The sequence below is a fragment of the Pholcus phalangioides genome, unplaced genomic scaffold (genome assembly GCF_987345545.1).
Source record: "Pholcus phalangioides strain wild (caught in Gottingen) unplaced genomic scaffold, Ppha-v1.0 ptg000039l_1, whole genome shotgun sequence".
NCBI lineage: Eukaryota > Metazoa > Arthropoda > Arachnida > Araneae > Pholcidae > Pholcus > Pholcus phalangioides.
Genome location: NW_028301625.1, coordinates 3577938 through 3601549, shown reverse-complemented (window position 1 = coordinate 3601549; position 23612 = coordinate 3577938). Strand labels below are relative to the sequence as shown.

Genomic DNA, 23612 nt, shown 5'->3' with positions numbered 1-23612 from the left:
GAAAGAATCTAAAAACCCACTAGAAGCGAAAAAAAGGAGACGAAAAAACAGCAGCAGCTGCCACAAGGCTGACCCAAGATGAACCCGTAGGTTCAGTGCTCAGCTCAGTCCACCGCACCACACAGTGTGATCACCACACCGTTTAAGTGCATGTACAATGAGCTTGTGATACGTCTCTCTCTTATTGAGATTTTGAGAGAATCAAAGGACATCCATTCTATTTAAAAAGTAAAAAAGAAAAAAAAAATGCCAACAACAGAACCTTTGCTTGCTGCGGGGGAGAGCGAATCCGTCTTGGCTTGGCTGGTATATGCCACCCTGTGCTTCTTTTCCCTCTTATTCATAAGGATTAATTTCCCATTAACTCTTAACAGAGACTCTGTTGTTAACATTAATTGGTTAACACTCTCAACAGCCTGGTGATTTTCTTCAACGTCAAACTTATCCCCGTGGTTTCATTTATTTAAGACATCCAACAGACCCCCCCCCCCTAACATTTTTACCCATGAGTGTAAGTATTCTTTCTCGTATACCTGATTCGATACTTATAATGATTATTTGAATCAATGTTTGATCTGTGCGTCTGTCTTATGAAACCTGTCAAGCCGGTTCCACAACAGGAACTCTGCAGGATTCCGCAGCGCAAAAACCGGTTTTGTGGCTATGCAAAATCGATCATTTAAATCACCCGCACTATGTTAGCCACACTGTGAGTTCTGCTGGTGTGAATCCAGCTTTAGTATCGTTGGACAAACATAATTTAAGTTCTGTTATGTTGAATGCAATAATAGGGCTGCGATTCCAGCCAGTGTCTACCATGATGATATTGGATGCCACCGAAAATGTCTCAAGATCAGATAAGGGTGCTGCGAGATATTTCAAATTTTCCAAGATACCGCAACCGTCTAAATATGTGGGCTTTGTGAAAAGACTTTTCATGTGGACTCATGTAATCCCAACATGTTAGTCAGTCATTAATTAATTTTCAGTAAATCCCAGGTAACAGAAATTTTCTTTGATTATTGATTATGAGACTAAGTTTATGAATATTTTTCTCATTGTACGAAGACATTGCCAGAAGGTAGACTAATGGTTTATTTAGAAAAGAACACCGATTCCCACGACGGAACGTCCACACTTAATACTAATAACACAATATGCAAGGTAACCAAAAAAGTTCTTACCGTTTTTGATCGTCAGCAAAAAAATTGTAGTCTCTATAGTAAATGTCAAATACCCTCAAGCCCTCTAAATACTCCCTTGCACTTTTTGTAAAAATGTGGCACAAGCTGCGAAATCCTTGGCAGCAAAAACCAATTGTCTTAGGCAAAAAACTAGTACCGGTCGCAAGTCCACTTCATTTTCGAAGAATTTCACATGAAGGTGGTCACTCAATGTGCAAGAAATGAATAGGATAATCTATTGGGGCGCATAAGATCCGTGGAATCAGTGCCTTTCAGCGAAGTTGCTGTAAAGGTGTAAGGTATCGTTGGCCACCCGCAAAAGAGCATTGTCATAAGGAAGCAATACACCTTTGTTATTAACAAATGCTGTTGCGGCTCCTTCTGCTTCAGTGTCTGTTTCACACGTTCCGACGGTTGCGGGTGTAGGTCTGCAGTGATGATTTGACCCGTTGGTAGAAACTCTTAGCGACAACAAACCATCGCCATAGCACAGGAGCAGATTGGGGGTGGGCACGATGATGATTGCTGGGGGGAAGCATGATGATGATGTCAGTTCATATAAACCCAAAAACATTAGATCAGTCAGCTCCGTCTTTGACGCTCCCGATGCCCTTTCCCCCCCCCCCCGTATCGCCGCCCATGTGCCGTAGACTTGTTATTCGCAGAAGCTGAAACGTGTGCAACATGCAAACCTGCACCCCAGTATATTTTTTATTACCTTTTTTATTCCCAAAAAACAACCATCTTCATATGAAATCCTTCACAAACAGGAAGGAACATACGGAAGTCTTTGCAGCACAGACCTCCGATTTTTGCCATCAGGGCATTGCGCAGCTGAAGGTATGGTGGCAAAAGTTGTTGGATGCCGATGGAAATAACTTTAAGGGCTAATGGTGTGTGCATTTACTGCATATCTATTCGCGTTTGGCGATTGAAAACGGCGAGAACTTTTTTTAGTTACCTCATAGTACGGTATCAGTTGTGAAGAAAGGAAAGTACACAGAGATTAGAATACAAATACAAATACAAATACAACGCCACAACAGGCAAAATGCCCAACGAGGTGGCTGATTACATTAAAACGTCTTTGTTTTGTTTGGAATCGATTCAGTGACAGTTGTCTATTGGCCACTTAGCATAGTTCTGGAAGATGTCTTCTTTTTATGCCCCAACAATGATTAACACCAAACATGATTAGTCATTCGTCGCTTAATGATTATTTAATGCAAACTCAGAAAGCACTACGTGCCAATGACGTCAACGACAGAATGGCCCCTCCTCTCTTAAACCTACAATTATTATTGGTTTTCTTTTTTGATTGTGAAGCCTTGGGGCTCAAGCAAGTGTTGTTATGGTGGCCCATGACAAACAGGTCTCTCTCTCATTAACTTGGAACACTTTGGTCTCGCTCTTAATTTTCGTCAGTCTTTCTTAAACGTGTTTTTTCCTCAATAGCCAAGGGCTAGCCGATCACTTTCTTTTGCTTCTTCTCTTCTTGCATTTTTATTTTGCACACCACCATTTTCTTTCTTTTATTTTCAAAAGGACAACAGCCGGACATTGGTACAAATAATAATATTTAAGGTTGAGGTCGAGGCCTTCCTGAAACTAAAGACGTCAAGATAATATCACATGTTAAATTCTAACTCAGGGCGCGGTAGCCCAGGTCGATAAGATACTCGCCTAAAGTACCAAAGAATGTTTAGAGGTGTCACGAGTTCGATACCCGGTTCGTCCTTGTCAGAAAATTTCCTGACACAGGGGTACAACAGAAACGGCAACATGACCACAGGAAAAGATTACTACCGCAGGGAGTCCCACACCGAGGGGTTAGCACACCAACCACTAGGTGAGTACAAAAACAAGGCTGCCGTTCGGAATCGGCAAGAAATTGTAGATCCCGGTCTAATCAGCCCTCGTGTACAGAAAATGATCGTGGTGCGACAAAAAGTGATCAAATGATCAAATTCTAACTCGGCGTTTCTCAATCAGGATTCTATGAAACATTGTTAGGGGCTTCTGTAAGAAATGGTAGCATTCAAGATAATATGGATATTATATTTCATATCTGTGTTTAGCACTTAGCGGATGACCCCTTGGTAAAAACACCGAGGGCGCATGGAGCTCATTGGGCAAAGAGCTCATAGCATCTCACTATATTATCACTCTAATTTCTGGTTTGTTCTGAAACGCATCCCACCTACTCAGGGAGGGCCGGACTTGAGCAGGTGCGAATAGTACGACCACAACGGACAGTAAAACATTAGAGACGTTAAAACGGAATTAAAATACATTGGTTATACGTATTAAATTTTTTTACTGTAAATGATTGGCGAAGCCACAGTGTGAAATTCTATCGATGTATAGATTTCGTATAAGAAAAATATGTATTATATTTCTTATAGATAGACACACATTTGACAGAAAGCCACGGCTCTCACAGCTTCTAGTTAGCTCTCCTAGGCTTGGATGTTTGGTTGCTCCACGTCAAGACTTACAGCGGGCAACTCCTATTGATTTTCTGGTGAATTCAAGGATTAAAAAAAATTCAAAATACGTAATGTCGATCACTGGATCTTAAAATAGGGCTCTTTGGCAGAGGCGGATTTAACGGCTCGTGTCCGGGCTCCAAAAAATTCAAACTTTACATTATTTTCTAATTTAAGGGGGCCCAATATTTTCTTTTGCGCCCGGGGTCTCGACCGACTTCAATCCGCCACTGCCCTTTGACCTGCTCATTGCATTGTAGAGGCCATGCAAAAGCTACTTGGGACATGAATTTTGATGGTCCTCAAAGCCCTACAACGTGCCTTTTAACGTGGGCCCCCTTTAATTAATTTTCTGGGGGTTTTTTTAAGGGTAAACATCTACAAATAATTATCATTAAAGCTCCATTTTATTCACATGAAATGCATTTGTTTGGTAATTTTATCTGTCCAGAGTTCTGGCTGTCTTAATAAGTTTGGGGCCTCGGAATTCAAAAATCTTTTCGGGACCCTTTTCAAATTCTACAAACAATGTCTTTAAGCGGCAAAACAGTGAATCGAATTGTCAATTAAAAATGGATATTGAAGTAAGAAAACAGAAAAATTATAAATTTAGAATGAACAAAACTTTCTATTGATGTTTTGTTCTTGTTTGACTCAGGGCCCCAATGCTACCATGGTAGCACGATGAGATACCACCCATTAAGATATTACTACTGTGAGACGAAAGAGTACGATAAACTAAACACAAAAAAGCAAATTATGTCCAAATTCCTCCACAGACAACTTATCTCTAAATACAAATACAAATACAACGCCACAACAGGCAAATTGCCCAACGACGTACTCAACGTTTCTCAACTTATGATTCACGGACTAGAGGTGGTTCGTGAGGATTCGACAAGTGGTCCGCAGACAGACGTGGAAATATAATTTAATTAAATAAAAATAATTCAATAGAAAAAAATTTTACATGCCACAAAAATGTCATATTCACGTGGGTTGAAATGAAAAAATTAGACCCTTATTCAGTGAGTTAGTGGGCCATCGAATTTTTTCAGCTTTCTACTGGTCCTCAAAACAAAAAAGGTTGAGAAACTCTGCTTTAGTACAATCGAAAAGTCAGAACTTCCAAGAGACAAGATTTTTCATCTCGTCCAATAGAGATAAACAATTATTAACACCGTACATATTATAATACAGGTAGGTAAGCATCGAAGTTTGAATGATCAACTAAACATCTGCAAATATGAATAGAAAGAATCCTTCTTATATCGTGGGCCGGTACATACTTACGAAAAATCTAAACACAAACGAATCACCACCAACAGAGAAAGTTCCTATTGACAGGCTACCGGAAACTACTGGTAAAGAACACCTGGTCCGAACCAGACTGTTTTGTACTTCTCGTGGTGCCAACAACCCCTAAAAATGCCATCCATACATCCCCCCCCCCTCTGCTAAAGCGGTGGTGGTGTGGCCATCGGACCCCTCCCACAAGATAAAAAAGCAACCTTATAAGACCAACAAGATGCTTCTGTCGGAACCCCGACCCTCCTCAAGGTCTTTTTTATCCCCTCGATGTCCCATAGAATCTAAAAAAACAAGATTCGACAAAATGGCAAGCTGATTTATAAATCTCTAATTTGTCCAAAATGTCTGTAGTAGTAACCCTTCCGGGATATAGACGATTGTCGTGTTATGTTTCTTCAGAGGGCTTCCCTTGTCTTTAGAAGGAAGATTATTATCCCCTGGGTGATTGAATATGCTGGTTCAGTGACGGTAAAATCTTATACTTATTTCAAGGTATATTGAAAAGTAAGCAAGGGTCCCCGGAAACAACGACCATGAACTTTGACCCCCATGGTGGTTTTTTTTCTGCTCTCTCTTTTCCTATTGTTGATTCGAAGGTAGTCGACTGTTGTATCTTCTTCTCCTTGGGTTCCCTTCACCACAAAACACCCTTAAAGTAAAGGGCGGTTCGATCTTTCTCCCTCCCCGTCACAGACTTTACTTTCACAAGCACATGCTATCACATTATCCACCATGGGACACCGGAAATGTATAACAAGTTCTGAGACATATTCACAACGAAAGCGAAAGTGAATAATTCTCATACCAGCAAAACTTCCGGGAAGGTGTGTTGTCACAACAATTTCGTCTGGAATAATGAACCTCGGAAAGTAAGTAAACTAAAACACGGGATCAAGGTGGAGAAGCACTAATAGACAACGCAGTGTCCATAACCCTTGTGTCAATGTCCCGATGGTAAAAGTGACCATGACGGAGCCATGGTGGATAATTTCTGAGAAATTCACAAACATTTTACTAATTTACTGATCGTCTGACAAACATCGAAGCACTTAGATGTCCGCATAAAGTGTTGCGGCACACCCTTTGGGTAATCAGTGTCCTATAGTCATTTTATTTTCATCCGTAAAAAATCGTGGCACCATAAAATGCCTCCATTTAAGTTTTGTAGGGATTATTCTTGCGGACTTGGAGCGTACGGGAGGTATTAGTAGCATACTGACCAACACTACACGGAAACCGCCCCATATTCTTAAGTCAATGGTTTCCAACAGGGCCCGACATGCCCGGGTATGTAAAAATTTTGACCGGGAATGAATTTTTTTTAAACCACATGCATGACGCTAGCATGCAAAATATTCATTTATGGATGTGTTATTAAAAGTCGGGCGAGTAAATTTTTGGAGATGTGTCCAGCCCTGATTTCCAGCGTTTTAGTACTCGTGGATCCCTTGATGATTACAATATACTGTTTTTCGGAGAATCCAAACACAAACATCAATATTTCTATAATGTATATCTTTAATTGCACCACGAATGGAAAATTTTGACAGCATTTGATGCTGTGGAACCCCAGAAAAACGCGCGGAATGCGAATTAGAAACCCTTTCTATCTTTCTTTTAAACTCAGCACAAGTCCGGTCTATCGCCATGGGCAATTTACTACCGATTGAGTTGTGCCGGAAGTGTATGTTTACCTAACAGTCTGAGTGCGTATATAGTGTTGTGTGTGAATTTTTAGTGGTGCACATCCATATTGCAAATGCTGAGTGAAGTGTGATGTTTGAATATTTGTACTGTTGTAGGCCTGTTGCTCTCTGTGGTGAGACTTTTTAACGGGGAGACAGGCTCACATTCGCGTCTCAAAGTTGGGAACCACAGAAAACCAACTTCAGCCAACCACCACTATGGCGGCGGGTAGGTGAATTTGAAACCCATGCTCTACGCTTAAGTCAACTCCCGAAGAAGAGGCAGAAAGGTCTCTTAGCCGAAGAGAATGGAGGTGTCTAAAAAAAAAATCAAATTACACCACAAATTTACTTGGAAATTAATAATATCAAGCGGGACCACCCAAGACTTGGATTTATTGTTTTGCCATCTGCGGGCTATTCAAATTTTCCGCTCTTCTTTCATTCTAATTTGATATTCTTGGCAACTAGTCTTTAAAATTTGCCACCTCTTCCTAACTTTCCGCTCTGCGCTTGTCTACCCCAGGGTTTTCCAACGTGAAAGCTCACGCGGAACCCCTGATGGTAACGAAGCTATTCCGCGGAACCCTTAACAAATTTTCAATATTTCTTCAACATACAGGGTGTCCTGAAAGTCCGCATTCGCTCTGCGAAACAAGAATCCTCACTTGCAGTAGATAAAAGTGTCAAAATATATATAGGCCTATATTTATGAGTTACACATAGTGTGACCATATTTTCCGGGGCAGAATTATTTTTTCACAATATTCGGTTATTAGCGAGAATAGGAAGAAAGAAGCCAGCACGAATATTGCTTGTCTCCAATTGGTCGATTACCCCAATATTTTCTCTAAATTATTTTAGAGTACCCGTTCTCAACAGAAATGAAAAAAAATTGCTTCGGGTGAAACAGAGTAACAAGAAAATTTTTGAAGCTACCAGGGGTTCCGTCCCTTTTTATTCCGCGGAACCCCAAAAAAGCTCTCACGGAACGCCGGTTGGAAAACCCTAGTCTGCCCCCTAACCCTCCGGTAAACACGCCGCTAGGCCCACTGAAAGATGTCATTTTCTTGCATGGAGGGTAAAGATTTGAGTAGGACCTGGGGGTGGGGCACGGACAAAAAATATAAATACCCCAATTTCACACACTTTATTAAGAAAAAAAGTTACGAAACAGTGCAGAAACGGCTCCTCAGAACCATCTTGCGACACTGTTTACTGAAGCTGCCGCGGTCCACCAGTTGAGAAATTTTAGTCATCATAGACCTTATACTGTATGTCCAGTTCATATACAGGAAATAGGTAGGAAATGTTTTTGCTTCTTCGTAGGGTGTTTTGAACCCTATGGAGTTCAGAGGGAACTCGTACTTCCCACTGTTGGACGAGGACGACAACATCTGCTCCAAGGTCCGACCGACCGACGTTCCAGAGAGAGGGCCACAAGCCACCTTTTATATTATATATGTGCTCACCTTTGTCAAAAGGTTTTTTAGCTCCTTCCTGCATGTAAGTGATTTAGCTTATGGATAAGCAAAGGTAGGGAGATGGGCGAAAAAAAAAAAAAGATTTAAAAACTAGTCCACCCCAGGGGTTCTTGATAGCACAATTGGATTGTATGCTTGCCCTTGACCTCCACCGTAGAAACACTTTCACTGTGGTACCCACTGTGAATTTTTTTGCAGCTCCTCCGCGTCGTATTGTGACGCCCGCCATAGAATTACCCGCTGAATCGACGTATAATGAAAGTATAGTATACGTGTGTATGTAGTCGGGCTATATTATGCATAGATAGATTTTATAGGATTTTGTCCGATATTCGAAAATAAGAAGGTTTTATATCGTATAAAATAACAATAAAGATTTAAACACGTACCAAAATATGTCTTGATCCAAATATGCAGCCCATAACTTTTACTTTCATTTGGTAATTGCGGATTTTCACTCTTATACGCACAGTTCAATTTAAAATTCGATAAATACCTAATCGAATTCATTTTTTTTACATAATACATGGGATTAATACCATTTTATATCATTGTCTTTTAAAGATATGGTTTCATGGATATGGTCTGTAGCCAAAGAACACAAAGCTCTTACAAGACGCATCTCTTTGTCGAGTGATTACTTTGTGATTACTGCATCTTACGAAAATACGCATGTTCACGTCAAGGCAAGGCTAGCTAATAACACTGGACAACAATGGAATTGCGTCTGACATGATAATATACAATTCCGATTGATTTTGACCTGCTGAATACAAATATCACAATGAAATAGCTATATTGGCTCTTGTTTTTGAGATATTACTATGTTAACAGATAAAAGTGCTTTACGAGTGTTGTTATATGGTGAAAAAATGGTAAGAAAAAAAAACCCTCATAGAACAACGTTACCAGATAAAATGGTCACCTTCTATGCCTGCTGACCAGTGTTGGACAATTGTAAGAGATGCTAATGTGTCCAGTACAACCGTAATGCAAAACGAAGTAACGTCTCAAACGCCGAATAAATGAAGTATTTGTCATGTAATTCTATGTATATATTAATGTTGTGCCTTTCTATAGTGGTGAAGGTTCTGTATATTTGTGTTTTTTCTGTAGATATATTTGGTTTTCTATATACTTATGTTGTGTTTCAGTGTATTATATTGTGCTATTATATATGTATTAAATGTACGATTTCAGAGAAAACCGTAGCCAATCTAGCTCTTTTTATGGTTAAATTCGTGTTCAGGACACCGAATTGCATAAGAAATTACTACTTTTGTTTCGGATGTAGAAACTGTGAAAATTTGTTGTTTAGTGTAATCAGCTGCAAACCGGATAATTAGGTGTAGAAGCCTATCAAGATTTATTGTCCAGCAGCTTCATAGATTTCCTTGAAAATATTGCGAGCTGTTTCCACCTAAGAAATTTTTCGACGATAGAAACATCTCTAAATAGCTGTGACCAACAAGATCATAACGGTTGGGACTATTTTGCATCTGGATATTTAACAGATTCTGGGCCTATATAAAATCAATTCGCACACTTTGAAAAAGCTGAATATGGACATCGTCACCGTTAAGAGTATAGACGCTAACATTTTGTAGAAAGATCATGGAGAAACATGTGGACAAGTGAAATGCAAAGACACATTTCTAACATTTATTATATTCAAAATATAAGTTTTCTACATATTGATACTCATTCCCGAAAACTACTAAGCTCATGCCAAACTTTGCTTCAACTAAGTTCTTAAACTCTACAAACAATCAGAATAGTAAATAGAAGAATTTATTTTACCTGTCACTTTCACTGTTTATATAGTATAAGAACTTACTTTCACGATTCTTTTCCGTTGAGTATAATTTTAAATTGAAAAAATACTAACAGTGGTTTACGGTTGCTAAAAACACTTTGGGGGATATTGAGCAACGTCCAATAACGGCCAAAGTTTTCTTACAAAGTGTTCTTATCAATACATTTTATCCTAAAAGAAATCAGAAATTAGTTTACGGATATATTCATTAGACTGTTGCGCGTACATCGATTTGTGCTGCACGATATCGATGTATACAAGACAAGGCCAACGTCCTCTTCATATATATATATATATATATATATAAATCCGAAACGTGCAACACATATCCGAGAGTTCCTTCAATAGACAGAATCCCTTCTATTATTTAGTCGGGTGTTATTGTTGGTCTGATAGTATGAGAATCGTCTTTTTCGCATTATACCTCAGATCACGTCCCAGTGGACAACGCTATGGAGAATCTCTCTTCTCTCTCTCTCTCCATTCCAATTCATCTATCTCTCAGAACCCGTACGAACCATCTCCAAGAGATGGTCCACGGTGAGACTGATGTTCTCCAAAATCTCGGAACTCCGCATATTTAATCCACCGAACACCAATCATTAAGAAACTTCCCAGGCAAGCTAAATGAGCCCGGCTACCAACTTAATGATGAATCCTAATAACTTTCGACCTCGATTAATATCAATTACCAGCGACTATTGAATCGCGGAAGGTACAAGCCAAACCAGAGTCTGCGAAAGCATATCCCACCACACAGCAACATACAAACCAGATGATTTCTTACCAGCGCACGTCCTGTCATTTACATAACCTGACTCGAAAAGTCCACCACAAATATTGACTCACATATTTATGTCCTACAAGAACCTGTTGGAAAAAATAAAAAAAAGAAGCAGCCAAATTGAGCCTTCTTTTTTGTATCCCTAGCATAGTAGAAGCCTCAAGCGTAAGAATGCGAACAACAACAACAACAGCTACTACCTAAAAATGTAGGGTTTCGGATATTAACACGACTTTAGATCAATAGCTACGAACCACTCTAACAATTATTACAGTCAAACTCAGTTATAACGACATTGAAGATTCGTGAATTCTTGTTGTTATAAACGAGGTGTCATTAAAACCGAGGTTGAAGTTTTCAAGAATTTTTTTTAAAGAGAAATGTAATCAGAGGTGCAATAAAATACTATTTTGCATGAAGTTATTTCACTTTGATCGAGGTAAACATGCTTGATGGAGGAAACGGGGTCAAAATACGACATACAGTATTTAAAACTGTCGGTGAAATTGCCAAAAATATTGTTCATTTATTACCCTTGGCGAGAAATACTGTGCTATTGCAAGCCTGCAATGATTTAAAACGTATTCAACGGGAGGAAAAAAAATTGAAATTTTTCAAAAATATATATGTGAGATGTATGTATATTAATATTACGGCTTATTCCCTATGACACAATTGATAAATTATGCAAATTACCTTCATAAATTTATAAAACCCTGATTCTAGTAAAGATTAAAATTAAAGTAAGTTTCGTTATAAAAAACAGGGAAAACGGGGCATTTTTATAAACGTCAAGAAGGGCAAAATTACGGGAAAATAAGACGTCATGTTTTTGGGTCATGCGAATGAGCAGCAAGTCGGAGTGTCGAACTTCTATAATAAATCTTTTTTTCAACATTAGGCATCACTAGAACAACAAACGAACATTAATTTCAAGTGATGAGCTGTAAAATCCTGTAATTCTAAGAATTACAGGAATACTAAAGACACCATAAAAAACGGAAGCAAAAGCGAAGAGAAATGTGTCATTACATCCGAGTTTGTGGTGCTTCATCGACATTATAAGCAAGATTAATTAACATTATTCTGTATGGGAAGTCAGTCCGGACCTCCAATTATTGACGTTATAGCTGAGGTGTCGTTATAACTAAGTTTGACTGTATTTACCAGCTTCATATCGTACCCATACACACCTCAGTTAATACTGAAAAATGGATTTTCCATTTCGAAAGGAAAAAATTAAAAAAAGGGTGAGAAAAGAGTACCACGGATATATGTACTGTGTATGTCTGAGCACTGATAGCTAATCACTAAAAAGCGATATCGGCTAAAATACAAGTGAAAGGGTCCATCCAAGTTGGTGTTTGGCATTTGGCCAGTTCCAAAGACGACGTGATGTGCATTTTCCACGCCTTCTAGTTCGGTAGCTGGGTTATAATAATAATAGTGATAATAATAATAAAAAGATGAAGAATCAAGTGCACTGTAATTTACCTCTTGGAAAAGGCTACCAGCAATGTGAGAGGAAAAAAAAGGGCAAGGAGAGTGCAATCAACGCACGCAACACATCATAAGGCGTATTAAGGCCACGATCCTCTTTCAAGAAAATACATACGCACACTTCCCAGGTACCATATAAAGATGATGGTGATCGATACTCACTCGTTTAGAATAAATGCAAATCAAAGATAATAATTATTGAAAAAAAACCAACCGACATCAGTTTATGCTCACGGCACTTAAGACATCATGATGACGCCCCTTTTATAACTTAATGGATTTTTTTATTTTATTTTATTATACTCTACCAAGAATATTGCCATTATTGAATATGACATCTCATTATGGTAGATTGTTGTAACACTATAATGGAACTTATTTTGTCATGGGATATTTAAGAAACCGAAACTAACATTAAGATTACGTTGGTTCTACGTAATAATTCAGTATTGAATGAATTACTTTATTTAGACCCTGTACTCATCGCTATGGGTGGTATTATATATATCATATGTAGCATGTGTATGAATAAGCAAGCTTTTTTATTGTGGCAACATGTTGAAAACCACAATATTTCCCAGAAATAAACGCTAGTACATCGATGATAAGCCGGAAAACCCAAAAATACCACAAACCATGCATAATAATAATCAGGCGAATTAGATCTGAGAATTCCATTTGGTAACTGAGAAGCGGCTATTCGAAAGACAAAGAAATCAAAGGTTGAATTTAAAATGTATTTATGATATCAAGACAGATTTACACTCTGAGGAAAATAGTGATTTTCTCAGAAATTATGTGACGATGGGTGTTATTTGATCAACACATGTTGGAAGATTCATACTTCGCTTTAAATCTAAATATGAAACTACCATCAGCTTCGATAATTATTATTAGATCGTTCTAAAAGTTTTCAGCATTTATAGTAGATGATATTTTTTTAATTTTTTGTGTCATAATATTAAAACAAACATTTTGTGGCCAAGTGGGGAGGTTCAAAATCTATTGGGATGTCCAGTCTGGCTTTTATGTTCAATATGATAATTGAAATTTAAGACTTGCTGTGTTAAGCATTATTATTATTTTTTTAATGAAGTAATAATGTTCTTCAAAGTTTTACAGATGGCATCAAGTCTATTTAAATTATGTTTTACGTAAATGAAGAGTTTGACGGTTTAGCTAAATTTTAAATCTGGAAATTTCAATCTGTAATATCAAGATGGTTGACCTGTTGCAGCTGAAGACGATGTTTTAAAGGTGGATATAGATAAAATAAAAATTTTCACTACTCGGAACTTGGCAGAGATTGGAAGATATTTCCAAATTCAAAAACATTTCGTGACTAGTCATCGAAAAACTTTATAGATCGATATTATACAGTATATAAGTGTGGTATACTTCTGAAATATATAGGACCCATTTATTTTTGGTCACCCAAAACGAATTCTATATGATAGTTTAAGATACTTTATCACATTCACGATTTTGATCAGACATCGTGCCAATCACTTTTGCTACAATCAGAAATCTTTACGCAACATTAAAAAACATTTTCTAGCGTAGAGCTGTCAAAAGCCGTACAGATAACGTTTTCTACCAAACAAGCTAAATTCCACAAAGATGCTCAATATCGTTCATTAGTGTGAATTATTTTCTGTATACACACGTAGTTCAACTAACATTTATAATAAAGGAGATTACAAGCCTACAAAGCAAAAACAGTCTCAACAGTAGTTGAGACGCGATACCAATCTCTCCACCAAAGTAATAAGATACATTATTTAATAAGCGCGACTGAGACCAGCTGCATAAACACCGTCACGTGCCACCACTGGTGCTTTCATATCATTTTATTTCGTGCGTACTTGGAACATTTTTTTAATATTTTTATTTTATGGTGACATTTATTGAACATCACGCGAAACCCTCAAGCTTCCTATTCGAGAAAAGTTCTTCCGTCATTAACCATTTCCTAGAAAATAGACACTCTTTATTATCAGACAAATTGAAGCATTATTATTATTATATACATTTTGATAATATACATTTGAATATTATCAGGTACGAAAACTCAAAATCAACACTACCCTCAAAAAAATCCGGTGGCATCATTAATAAACTATTTTCTAGTGTATAGCTGTCAAAAAAGCCGTGTAGATGACGTTTTTGTTACCAAACAAGCTAAATTCTACAAAGATGCTCAATATCATTCAATAGCGTGAATTATTTTCTATACACACGCGTTCTCCATACTCGACTAACATTTATTATTGTTATAGAGATTACAAGGCTACAAAGCATGCGTCCCAACGGTAGTTGAGACGCGATACCAATCTTTCTACCAAAGCAATAAAATACACAGTACTTAACAAGCGTGGCCCAGACCAGCTGCATAAACACCGTCACGTGACAACACTCTGGTGCTCTTTTATTTTATTTCATTTAGTACGTACGTGGAATATTTTTTAATATTTTTATTTTACGACGACATTTATCGAACATCACGTAAAATCCTCAAGCTTCCTATTCGAGAAGATCTTCCGCAATTAACCATTTTTTAGAGAACAGACTGTTTATTATCGGACAAATTGAAGACTTATTTGAATATTATCAGGTATGAAAATGCAAAACCAACACTACCCACACACAAAAAAAAATGCGTTGACATCATTAATAATATAAAAAAAAATAAAATAAAACAGACAAATAGCAACGGAACGCATGTCCCACGACAAAGTGCAATAACAAACAAGAAACAACACTACATCCTTCATCAAAGCTCTGATTTCTTCCTAATCTTATCAAGCCACAAATGGGAAAGGGTTAAAGGACGAAGGCCAAAACCAGAGAAGGCAAGAAAAAAAATAAAATAAATATATATCATACGTTATCTAATATGTATTATATCTAAACTATCTTTTTCCTATGAGTATGTCATAAAAAAATCTAAGAACTGGCAATGAACTTGTGAAAGCAGTGCGTGAATTTTCATAAAGTGCATAGACATAAACGAGATCAAATTTGAGACTCGACTCGTTCTTTTTAGATATCCTACGGTCAAAGCTCTCTATTAGGGTCTTATACTTTGAATAAATATCTAGAAACCAAAATCTTGAAGAAATAAGTCTTCTTAAGGTTATACGAATGCCAACTTCACGGATTAATCGGCCATTTTTATGTTTTTATCGTGTTTACACTTAATGCCTTATTGTCTATCTTAGACAGCATGATGGGCGAGCGCTAAAATTGTCTCGTCAACATTTAATACTTTTATTTTATTTTATTTTATTATTATTGTTATTATCGATCCCTGTATTTAGCAATATTTGTCCTTGACGGGAATTGGATATGCGTAGTACGAGAATGTCGTAATTTATATGAATTTAAACTAATTATGTTGTTAGACATTTTTAAACGAACAAAAACTTATTAATTGATATCCTTGAATAACGAGTAAAAATATGTATAAAAATGTTTCCGTTTTATAAGATTATTAATATAGTAGTGGAATGGGAAGAATTGGAGATATTTATTATTTTTTTAATTGGAAATTTTCCTTCGAGATACGAGTTAATTAAAATTGCAACTCGAAGTACAATTGTAAAATCAAAGCACTTAACCCCTTAGAGGAGGTATAACGGATATTACATATCTTTCTAAGCTTAACCCTCTATGGTTCAAAAAAGTATTGAACTTTTTTTCACAGAAACGGATGTACATTGGTGTTGCTAGTATATTTTTAATTGAAACAATACATCAACACAGTAATTTAATTAATTAGACTGGATTTTTTAATTAATTACGATTTAAAATTAAGACTAAAATATACAACTTGCTTTTATTTTACTGTTATCAATGAACCGATACAATCTTGCTTAGCAAATTTGAATAGTTGTTACCTTGAATTTTATTTCCAATTTCCTCAATTTGGAGCAATTTTATAAATCTCTGAACATTCAGGAGCTCTCAAAAAATGACACCGATAAGGAATCAACTCTCTCTGGGTAAAAAAATTGATCTGCTTATATAGCTGTATTTTATGCTGAAATGGCACTAAAAGATGTATTTTCCAAAATACCAAAAAAAAAAAAGAGAAAAGAAATTAGTGTAACTTTTTCTTTTTTTTCACCATGTTATTTGCCATGCATATTCGAATGTACACGGGGCCATAGAAAGTTAAATAATAAAGTTTCCTTCGAGAGATACGAGCGAATTGAAATCGTTAACTCGAGGTAAAATTGTAAAATCAAAGCACTTAGGATGACGATTAATTTATTGATTATTGTAATTATTTTCCTACCGATTGCTGACATCAGCTATCTTTATGATTGTTAATCTAACCGAATTGGAAAATGTTTAATGTTAGGTGCCATGGTTGATTATTATCATTTACTTATTATGCCTTTTAAAGTGTAAAAAAAAAGAATTGTGAAATACACACACCGCTGGTTAATGTATTTTATAGTCCATCTTCCGACAATTTTTCTTACAACTGCAGAGCAATACCGCTCACATTCACTGTTGATATGCAACGGTCACATAATTCTGCGGAGTTTCCCGATTCCGTCAAAAAAAAAAAAACATCATCAACAAAAGATCTTTACAGTACGCACATTGAAAGTGTCACCTTCATGGGACCTTCGTATTGCTAGTAAATATCAAGACCAAAGTAATCATCGTGAAACGGACTAGAGAGAGAGGGCTGATAACAAATTGACCAATCTGGCGGGAAAATAATTTTTTCCAAAAGCTATTCAATTAGATAACCCTAATATACTTATCATGTATAGTACGACCTTCAGTTAACCTGTCATACCAATAGTTTTTTATCCTGGAGAACCAGGTTTTTTTTTTTCTCTCTCTCTCGAGAAAATTATATGTATCACTTGGGGAAAAAGAAAACAAATTATTCCATTAAGAATGATATCTCTATCTGATCTTTTAATTTAATTCGACATAATAAGTCACATCACAACACACACTTGATCTCTTGCCGCTATCTCAAAAACGCATAATAATTACCGTCTTTGGTTAACATAAAGAAAGTTGAAAAAAATGTATAAGGTGAAAGAGTGACAATTTTATATAGGATTCGGAAAGAGATTTTCGTGGTTTTTAAGGATGAGTTATTCTGCAAAAGCAATAATTCCTTAAGCTGATAGATAATTATTTATGTATTGAGCCGTACGAATGTTTTTCCTGTAAGCTTTTGAGCGAAGCAAAGCAAAGTTTAATCCTCTAAGGTCCGGTGTATATTTGAACATATGTTACTGCCAAAGCCCGAAATTGGCCGATTCGCGACGGGGCCGGCCACTTCTCAAATTGGCCAATTTCGTTAATTATCGTCTCGGCAAATGTCTGAATTTTGGACATTGGCCGGTGATCCCTGGCCAAAGTCCGATAACAAAAGACATGATTCGGGATCATCGTCAAGTTGGCGTATTTTTTCGTGATAATTACTATATATCCACGTTAGCTATGGCAACCTATCAGACCGCAGTCACGATGCGGTAATTTTTTTTTTTCTCCAAAATTTGGCAAAAAGACTATGTGTTTATATGATCATTTTTATAGTTTTTTCTCTCGTCACATGGAGCAAATCCAATACAGTTGCTATATATATAGACATGTATCATACGTCGGCGATTTAAAAAAAATGGATTTGGCTCCTACCGGGCCGCCTTGCATTAGCACATCAATCTATGGCCAGGGCCCACTTCGCGAAACGGCCGGTTAAAGTCCGGATCATTTCTGCAATTCGAACTTTGGCCAATTCGCGAAGTAGCCAGCCCGTCGTGAATTGGCCGCCCTTCGGGCTTTCTCAGTAACATATACATGGTGAAAAAAACCCTTTTTATACTAATTTCCTTTTCTTATATTTTTTTGGTGTTTTAGAAAGTGTCTTCTTCCAATACAAAATAAAGCTATATATAAGTGCGATACTTTTTTATTTAGGAAGAGGTGATTCCTTGTTGGTGTCATTTTTTAATAGCTGCTGAATTTTATGTGTACAGAGATTTATAGAACCGCACCTAATTGAGGGAATCGGAAATAAAATTCCAGGAAACAACTATTCAAAACAAGATTTTATCTGTTTATAGAAGACAGAGTAAAATAGATGCAAACTGTGTGTATATTTTACACTTAATTAACTGTTTTAGCTAATTAAACAACCCACTCTAATTAATTAAATTGCTGAGTTGATGTATTGTTTTAATTAAGAATATGCTAACAGTGCTAATTTACATCCGTTTTTGTAAAAATATCTTCTTTTCAATATGCTTTTATTGGGGTGAACTATAGAGGGTTAACACACTTTCTATTCTTCTAAATACATTAAATTTGTTTACTTTCAATTTTACACAATTTTTCCTGTGTTTTTCAATAGTTTAGAGATAAATGGTTTATATATATGTAGTTTTTGACAGCATCACTTCAGTGAGGAATTTTCCATACAAAGAATTTTGATAGGAGGAAAAGAAAAATGGAAGTGACAGTGCGGTGTCTTGTCAGTATGATCGATTTGATTAAATGTGTTTGTGGCTAAAATATCCCAGCCTATCATATAGTATTTATTTTAGGTGACCATATAGAATTAGGGTCCTAAAAAAATTTGTCTTTCTCCGGTGCATTTCAGAAGCTATACATACAGATCCTTACAGTTTTTCCGCTAATACAGTGGAACATCTTAATAATGAATACCACGGGACTGAAATGTTTGTCAACTATCGGGGAGTGCCCAGGAAAAACTGTACATGGCGAAATCCATTCCAGATATTTCAAAAGTGCTCGTTGATGGAGGTGTCCGCTAATGGCGTGTCTGTTATGAAGGATCCACCGGAATATCACGTGATATTTGTGAATCATGTACTTTAGGGAATGTCTAGAATCTTTGCTACATTTCGATTTACGTTTTCTTCGAATTCCGACTAAGGACATCGACATCCACTGCGACAGGTCATCCGTTCCGATACTCATCTTTCAACTTCATATTCCCAGATCTAAAACGCAAAATTCCACCGAACTTTTGATTCACTTAAAACCTCATCCCCTTAAATCTCGAACACATTTTTCTAAACGTTTTCAGATCATCACATTTTTAAAAATATCATAAAAATTTAAAACTCTACTGTTTATCAGCAATATTGAAACCCCGTATGTATATTCAAAAATCATCTATTACGATAAAATCCAGGCCGAACGTTCCAGTAGATTTTCAACTTTTCCCTGTGGTTATAGAAAGTTTTTAAATATGTTATAAGACCCAGCAGCTGCTAAAATTCTTGAGCCTAAAAAACCCCTCAAAACTTCAATGTAGTTCTTAATTCTGATTGGAATCGGTTCACACCTTCCACAAACTTTTTTAATTCCATTAACCATTTTTATGTATAAATTTCAATAATTAATACGCAAATATTCCTACAATCACCCATCAAAATAGATATCAATTTTAATATTTTCTGTGTTTTTCAATAAAATGATAAATTTATCATATAACGATGGTCTTATTTACAGCAGACAATCACTTTTTCACGCATATCTTTCGTCCATTCATTTATTAAAATTTCTAAAAATGTCCTCACTTGGTTAGTAATAATAAGAATATACTCAAATCAAGGAAAATAAATAGAATAAAAACTATTCCCGGTAAATGAAAGATACGAGTAAATTATCCAAACGCATTGAGAAACGAAACCCATCACGGACTTGAACTGAAAGTATATAATTTGTATTCTTTTTTCGATTCTTTTGTCGTTTTTTGGAAGTTTCTTTTTTCCTCTATCAAGATCTTTTTAACAACCGTATAATAATTGCTAAGCGGAAGAGAACACATTCACGGATCACACACTCTTTCCTAAACACCATTTTTTCATGCTCACCAAAAATAAAAACCAACAAAAAAAAAACCAGCAAAATATTTTCGATACCAATAAATATCACGGACAGTGAATAGACAGATAAAATTTACAAAATAATAATAACAAAAAAACACATTTCTTATATCTGTCTGGCCTTGGACTTCAAGTCAAAGTCTAAAAATATTTTAGAAAACAAGAATTCATCGATCACAAATTTTTGATCGATTAAAAGAAGAAATCAATAACTATCGCGGATAAAAGAAAACAATAACAATTAAAAGAAATTAATAATTAATAAATACGTATGTCATATGAAGCGGGAAAATTTTTCAAACCATGTGGTTTTCTCAGATATTCTCCTCGTGGTGAAAAATGAAACCATTTACCTACCAAAACAAAAACCAATTTCTTATTTGAAGAGCGTGTTATTATTCCAACTTTCTCTACGAGCGTTCTATTTTTACATTAAACGAGATAAAAATAGGAATAATAATAATAGTGAAAAAAAAAAACGTGTCTTACCTTGGTATGTTCAAAAAAACGCACCTATTTTTGGTGCATCCTCAGCAAACACTAAGCCCGAAGCAAAATACGGCCGTCCCTCACTAGAAAATCATTCTCAACGTAAAAAAAAGCGGCCCTACACCTGATCGCGGATTGATACAAAACCCGATAGAACATAGTCCCGCCAATAAGCCTCCGATCCGGATCGAAAAATGATTATTTTGTGTTTATTATCTCGTTCCTGATTATGTCCAGCTATATTTGTCGTCGTTGAGAATATTATAATTTTTTGCAAATTTTTTTTTTTTCTTCGCGATTATTTGACGTCCGAAAGCATCCCAGAGAGGAACGAAGAAGAAGTAAAATAATAATAACAATAAATGTCAGCTGAGGCAAAAACAAATAAGAACGCCAAATAACGTGCTTTATCAATGGTTTGGCGGGGTTTTTTTTTTTATAATGTGTGTTTTTCGGAATTTTATAGGTGTTGTAAGTAACTTATATATACACGTTGTATATTATACTTAATTAATTCGGTGACTTAATTGAGTCGGTTGAAAAAAGAATTTTGTGGGTTTTTAATGATATCTGTAGGGGAAGGCTTTCGGCGTCTTGCCTAAAAGCTCGGGATCGATTTTATATCTTTTTTTTTTGCTTTATATATTTGTAATATATATAACAATGAATAAACCCACTAAATATTTACAGGCAGAGCCGGAATTTAACAGGTGCGAAGGGCACGGCCGCACCGGGCCGATAAATTTTAACACACATTTTAACTTTAAAAAAATGACTTCAATTTACATTTTGACGTAACAAAGCAATAGTTTAAAATATTGTCCAAAACTAAGGCCTATTGTCATCTAAGGGCGGTATTACACTATAAAAGTTTGATAAAAATTATTTTATAAAACTTGAAAAATGTAACCAATGCGCATATCTGTTACATCCGAGCGAACTTGATTGATCTGCCTATTGGTTGCCATTTTCAAGTTTTATAAACGAACTTTTATCAAACTTTTATAGTGTAATGCCGGCATAAGACCAGAAATTCAGACATCTAAGATCTAAAATTCAAATATCTAATCCTATGGCCTAGGGTTTCGACAGAATCTGTTTTAAGAGGGCCGCAAAATACTTAAGCCCGTCCCTGTTTACAGGGTCTGTTTAATTACCTGGCCCTCCCCGTCGTGTATGCGTTTGCGTATAACGCTCGATATTTGTTTATACAGTAAGTTGCATTTAATTAACGTAAAATAGATTATTTATAATAAATGAATAGAATTTCTAGCTAGGACTGTTTAAGTAACATTAAGTTAAGTCATTTCATAACATTCAACGTGTGAAGATTTGTTTCATAATTTAAAACAAAATACAGTAAAAGTCCGTTATAACGAGTGTAATAAAAAAACATCCGCTTATATATATGGAGAAGTCCGTTATAACGACAATTTTTCCCGTGATTGTGAGCTGTCGTTATAACGGACTTCTACTGTATCTACCATTTTGATAACAACCAATCTAAAATTTTGATTCACAACTTTTTATCATATTTTCAATTTGAAGTCCATCCCATTTTGATTTATTTTTTCTATTATATTTTTAATTTGGAAATCTATCATTATTATTTTTTTGTCTAATTTTTGTCATATTTTTAAATGAAATTACCATTTTTTCATCATGTTTTTAATTGAAATCCACTATTTGGATTTAGCACTTTTTATCAAATTTTCAACATTACGTGGTTTACCCACGTAAAAACGTATTGAAGTTTTTTTAGAAACTACGGAAGTTTACGGGTGCTGTTAGCGCATTTTTAATTGAAAGAATTCCTCAGCACAGCAATTTAATTAATTATAGTTGATTTTTTAATTACCTAAAATGATTAATCAAGGGTAAATATACAGTTTGCCTTGATTTTAATGTTATTTATAAAAAGATAAAACCTTGTTCAGCAAAAGTGAACAAGGTTTCTTTGTTTTTACCTTGAATTTTATCTCCAAACCTCTCAATTTTGTACGATTTTATAGATCTCTGTAGACGTAAAATTTTTCAACAGCTCTCAAAAAATGACACCGACAATGAATCAACTTTTTGTAGATAAAAAAGTATTGTAGTTATATAGCCGTATTTTGTACTGAAATGACACTAAAAGATGTACTTTCTAAAATGCCAAAAAAATTGAGAAAAGAAATTCGTATAATGGGTTTTTTCATCATGTAATTTGCCATGTATATTCGAATATACACGGGATCATAGAGCAGCGGTTGTCAACCTTTTTTGACTCGCGAAGTTCTTTTTAGCATATAATTTCTATGGCGGAGCCCCCAGGCCTTATTTTTCGTTTGTTCATCAAATTATCATCATTATATTATCATTATCAAATTATTCATAAATACCGCGGAGCACCGGTTTAGAACCGCTGCCACAGATGGTTAAAATCTAAAATTTTAATTTATCATTTGTTGTCATATTTTTTTAATTTGAAATCTAAAATCTTTTTTATCTTTTTTTTATCAAATTTTCACAATTTGAAATTCACCATTAGGTTTTACGGACTAAAGCACAAAAAAAAATTCTGGTGTCAATCGAGTATCGAGTGGAATTTCGTCCCGGAGTATGTGCCGTCGGCGGTTTTGGAGACTGTATTTACAGAGGGACATTGACTAGGTCCAGGGGTACAGTGAAGAGCCACGTGTGCTGCTGATGGCACATGCGGTTTAAGCTATGAAGAGAGACTTGATATTTTTTTTTAAATGGTTACATTGGAAGAGTGCAGATGTCGCGGGGTATGTTCGAAGTATTTAAAATTTCGACGAGATGGATAGGATGGACCACATGATTTAATACATCGTCAATAAACTGCTTCGACAAGGGGACACCAGTATCGTTTAGTAAGGGACAATTCCAGGTTGCGGTGTCGCAATGGAATAGCTTGCCTCCGGGGGTCATGAATTTTGTTGTAGAAGGAACGAGGCAACACTTCCTCCACAATT

The 23612-nt window shown here is 35.9% G+C and overlaps 1 protein-coding gene across 2 annotated transcripts in view; it reads right to left on the bottom strand.

Moving 5' to 3' along the window:
* Nucleotides 1-20694, bottom strand: part of LOC149065464 (myocyte-specific enhancer factor 2-like) — a 210656-nt gene extending 189962 nt beyond the window's left edge. Inside the window, exon 1 of one of the 2 annotated variants that reach the window (XM_089253485.1) lies at nucleotides 20635-20694. The gene's annotated coding sequence lies outside the window, so the exon portion shown is untranslated. The remainder of the gene's footprint in view (nucleotides 1-20634) is intronic. The other variant, XM_089253486.1, reaches the window with a different exon arrangement.
* Nucleotides 20695-23612: the final 2918 nt, after the last annotated feature.